This window comes from Triticum urartu, chromosome 6 (assembly GCF_003073215.2).
Source record: "Triticum urartu cultivar G1812 chromosome 6, Tu2.1, whole genome shotgun sequence".
In the NCBI taxonomy this organism is placed as follows: Eukaryota; Viridiplantae; Streptophyta; class Magnoliopsida; order Poales; family Poaceae; genus Triticum; species Triticum urartu.
Window position 1 is genome coordinate 525531826 of NC_053027.1, and position 5019 is coordinate 525536844.

The 5019-nt window shown below is 45.0% G+C and overlaps 1 long non-coding RNA gene across 1 annotated transcript; it reads right to left on the minus strand.

Moving 5' to 3' along the window:
* Window positions 1–273: 273 nt before the first annotated feature.
* Window positions 274–2288, minus strand: LOC125514881. Its single transcript, XR_007286647.1, has 2 exons — window positions 1860–2288; window positions 274–1071 (listed from the first exon to the last, which is right to left on the minus strand). It is a non-coding gene; the product is annotated as an uncharacterized LOC125514881 (long non-coding RNA).
* Window positions 2289–5019: the final 2731 nt, after the last annotated feature.

The window sequence follows — 5019 nt, forward strand, 5'->3', positions numbered from 1 at the left end:
AGGAAGATAATTTCATATGGCTAGATATAGGTGAATAACTAAGCAAAATAAACAGGTATCTTGTACTCCGTATGTTGCTGCAAATATTCAAGCATGTAAATCTGTAAATGGATAGGCAATGGATTGGAGTAGTATCCTGAAACAGAGTAGAAATAACTTCTTATTTACAACTCTAGGGTTTGATATATAACCCCTGTGAAGAACAGACATCGCCACTGTAACAAACAAACACAGCGGATCTTATCAAACAGCTTTTGGAAATTTACACCGATGTCGTTCCAGAAAAGCGTAGTTCAACGTTCTAAACTAAAGATTGTGACTTTTCTCAGTAAAGAAACAATAATCCCGTTATAAGTTGTCAGAACTCGGAACAATTGGACCAAGGAACTTCCAGCAAATAATAAAACCATCTACAATAGCAATCAAGACCTTCACTCCTAACTCTGCAATGTTGAGCCAAATTTTACCTCTGCGGTTTGCACCTCATCCTATGCGTCCACAAGATCTCTCTTTATGTCGGCGGCTTAATGTCTGTAGATCCAGCTGTTGACATTGCACTCTCTACACTCTCTAGGTGCTTCCGCGATTCTATTCCACGAGCGTGGCGTGGCGCGGCCGATGTAGGAGAGGAGACGGGATGGAGGTGGGGAGCTGCTGCTTATTCGATCCGGCGCTCGATGCGAGAGGACAAAGAAGGACGGGGCTCTGCCTGCTGCGCCCATCCTCGCCTCCCTCTCTATTCACAGGAGCTCGACCCCGCCGCCCTCTCCCTCCACGGGAACGCCATGATCCGGGGCTTCGCAAGATAGCTTGTCAGCCAATATGGATGTACATTGACACGACAAAAAACAGTAATTATGTTCATACATTATGAGTTACTCCCTCCGTTCCAAATTACTCGTCGTGGTTTTAGTTCAAATTTGAACTAAAACCATGACGAGTAATTTGAAACGGAGGGAGTATATTCTAAGTAGACTATAGATGACAAAGAATTATAACAGTAATGCAGCACACGAAACTCAACTCAATCAAGGTAATACGCATGCTCCCCTCCGAAATGCACCTGTACTACTGGAACAAAAGAAGGAATAGTAGTTAGCTTGATGTAAAAAAATCCTGATGAAAAAGAATAAATAACAGTCAGCTCCATGTAAAAAGCAATTATGCTGCAGTAATAGAAATAGAAGTTACAGAAGGCTAACCAGTTATTGCTGCCCACTACGCAAATCTGTAGCACTATGAACCATAAGCATTGCATTATTACATAAAGATAAACTTAACATATATATACCACATCGTGCGTCCAAATCTATTTCAGAAAGAGAAAGATCTATTCTTTTAGTTTTACTTGATTTTTGTTAGCAAGTAAAACTGTTGGAAGTTTAGCCATACCATGCCAGCTCTACATGGACCAAATAAACCACAGTAAGTTGTGTTAGCTATCATTATAAAAGATACTTGTAAATTTGACTCTCCCAAGTCTGGACTGCAAGACTTTTCATGAGCTTAACAGAGTCCAATGTCACTGGCCCAGCTTCTTGGTGGAAACCAGATGTGGTCTTGTACAGCAAGAAGCACTACAACAGGCAATCAGTTGACAAAATTATTGTATCAATTGGCTCTATGCCGATATTGTACAACAAGAATCACTATTGCTGCAGCTAGTTTCACAAAGAAAACAAGATGGCAAAAGTACAGATCGATGAGGTTCTTGCTTGAGCCTATGCCAACAGACCAATTGCGTTAAATACTTGCTCACCTCGACTTAAATTGCTAGTTTAACCATCAGTAAACTCTGGCTGTAAATCGTTGTAAATCAAACATAGCTCCATCATAATTTGCACAAAGAAAAAAGATACCTGGGACGAAGTAGGTCTTCTGCACGGACATGGCACTGAATTCGATCCAAATTGAAAACGGCCGCCAGCCCCAGGAGGTCGACGTAGAGCGGTGGAGGAGGCTGGGTGTGGCACCAGGTAGGATTGGGGCGGTGGGGACAGGAAGGAGAACATGGGGCTGGAAGGAAGCCGAAGAGGACAAATCGGCGGCGTGGAGAGGAGAGAGCACAGATCGGCGGCGGTGTATGCTGTTCAGGAGGAGTTTGTGCATGTTTAGGAGAAGGAGAAGGGGTTCCGGAGCGTCTGCTCGTGCACGGGGGAGTCGTAGCTGCCGATGCGGAGCACGCGGCCGGCAAGGACGGCCATGGCGGCGGCGAAGGGGACGACAGATGCGAGGGGGAAGAGAGGGGGAGGAGCGTGCGTACACGGGAGGCGGGAGGCGGGGCCAGGGAGGAGGAAGAACAGCCTGAACGAAACGTTTTTCTCACTTAAGAAAGGGTTGTGGGTTTATTTCAGAAAACCACAGAGACCTTTGTGCAAAAACGCCGCGACAGTGAACCCAGAGACTCATTCCGTGCTTTATTATTAGGGAGAGATAACCCAGTTTAAAAATCGGTTCCTGCACACCAACATATCACTTGTGCCCTGGCGGTTTACCGAAGGACGGGTCATGATGCCCAGTATAAGTCCACTGGTGACCATAGACGTCCATAACCAGGGTAGGGCGTAATATCCCAAATATGAAACATAATCAAGGCTATTTGGCCCGACTTGTTAAAAACCATATTGTAAGAAAAAAGAAATGATATAAAGCCAAAAAAAATAATTCAAGGCTTTTACAGGCTGCCAAGCCAAAGTTTCTTCTTCAATGAAACTAGCATTAACCACTGAAAGGTACGCGCTTTCTGTGAGCCGGCACTCACATTACCCAATCGACATTTTAACCCAGATAAGTTCAGTTCTTATTTAAAGGTAGACTTATCAGGAGTACGCGGGGTCAGAGTAGCATCGTGCATCACAGGACGATTTATCTAAGTTTCAAGGAAGGCGGATTATGAAGTCTGGATCTATCCTAACTATCTGTAAGCCGTGCTCTCACATAACAAACCGGCATTTTAACCTTAACGAGCTCAGATCTTGGTCGAATACGCCATATAGACTGATCGTTAAGAGTTCGGCAGGTCAATCAGGATTACCTAATGGAGTTGAAGCAGCTGGTTACAGGTAGGATGACCCGGAAAGGTTATGTTCTCTTTGGTTGAATACGCCTATGTTTGAACAAACCTGGTCAAGAGGGTAGCAACGCTATGTTCTCTTTGGTCGAATACGCCTATGTTTGAACAGGAAGCCCCCAAGTGACATACTGACAAATGTGGCGTTGAGCCGATCAAGAGGGATATTCACAGCTATGCTCGATGAGCAGGAAGCCCCCAAGTGACCAAGATAAGCCCATAAGGCAGGATATCCATGTTTGAACCGTGCATCATAGCAGCAAGTTCTCTTTGGCAACCTTTAATTTTTTTCTGAGAATTCGAACTTTGCAAGAGATAAATTCTTTTTGAGCCGGAATTTTAAACCGGATATTGAGAGCTTCAGAGCTTTGTGGGAGATAACAGATTTCCCTTGAGCCGGATTTTGAACCGGAATCCTTCTTTTTAAGCCGGAAAGTTTCTGACGGCCTTTTAACTTTTCACCAATATGGTTGTGGCCTCTGGGACAGGGTTATCTTCCTCCAATGACCCGGGGTCTTTGACTTGCTTTACTTTAAACCGTCAATCATTTACTGAGTCGTCTCATCATAGCCTCTGAGTCTCAAGGCGACTCGAGGAGTTGGCTTGAGATTCTTCATATTTAACCATACCATAGGGTGTATATCATTGGTGTTGATAGCGAGATGTGAACCCATAGAAGGTTGAGATGACTGCGGCGGGTTATAAATGATCCCGTATGAGCCGTGTCAGCAACTTGGCCAATGGTTCCTTCCAACTGACTGTTTGAAGTTAACCAAACTATAGTGGCGGCGACTTGTGCGCCTGCCCATTGGGTCATTCAGTATAGACAGCGGCAGACCATATATGATAATTTGCCTCCAGAATTGTTGGAATAGACCGGACCACAGGGCGGACAGTAAAGACGGCCGCAGCATCAGAGGTGGCACGGACAGATGAGTCGGCCGCAGGGACGGACGGATGACTTATCTGTGGTGTTGTAAACCGGCGCAGACGGGTGAGCCGACCGCGGTGTTGTTGTTGTAGACTGAGCCACAGAAGCGGCGGTTTGCACACACATTTGTTGAACAATGTGGTATGGTTGGATGCTGGCGCTTGATAATATCGGCGCGAGCTTTATATCCATGACATAACGATCATTCTTGCAGTGGATAATTGTCCTGCGTAAACAATATTGCAGACCAAGGCAAAGATAAATCGTTTTTTTGATAAAAACAATATGTGCTAATAAAATAAACTTGGATGAATATCACCTGTTTTGTTCGGATGACCAATAATCCGTATATACCGTCCTTGGATAATCTGGTAATGTTGTAACCCATACAGTGTAAACATGGTACTCCCACGATCAACAATCTCTTCCTTTTTGGAGTCTTACTGTTCAATACTGGGATGTCAAGCCAATTGTGATAACGAGGCGACTATAGAGATGAACCGGTAGGTACAGTGAACCGGAAACAATGATGGTTTAGTTTGCTGTGGTAAGTGGCTGGACTGATAACTTGATCCTCCTTCATTCCTTTAACGGCTCCAGACCACAATCATTGACCGCTGGTAGTCAACCAAGTCTTCAAGCTTGCATTGTTTCAGGGATGGAAGTGCTATTCAATATCCCATTCAATATGCTGAAAGTAAACCCTTCCATAATCATAGAGAACTCCCAAGAACGATGTGGTAATGGGAAGAAAACGCTGGTAGTCCTCAACCTGCTGCTTCTCCAAATACGTAGAAGGAAACACTGGTAAATGAACAGTGTCATTCCTTTTTCTAGTTTGTTATGATGAACTCTTGGTCCATATCAAGGCGAGACCGGGCAACGCAAGGCCGAGCTGCTGGTGGCTTGAACCACAATGTCCTAGGTGTTAACTGAGACGGGCCGTTCAGCGGGGCGGCTCACGGAGGGCAGGCGTTTTGACGAGGGCGGCAGCGTGTCAAATCCATTGCGGCGGCTT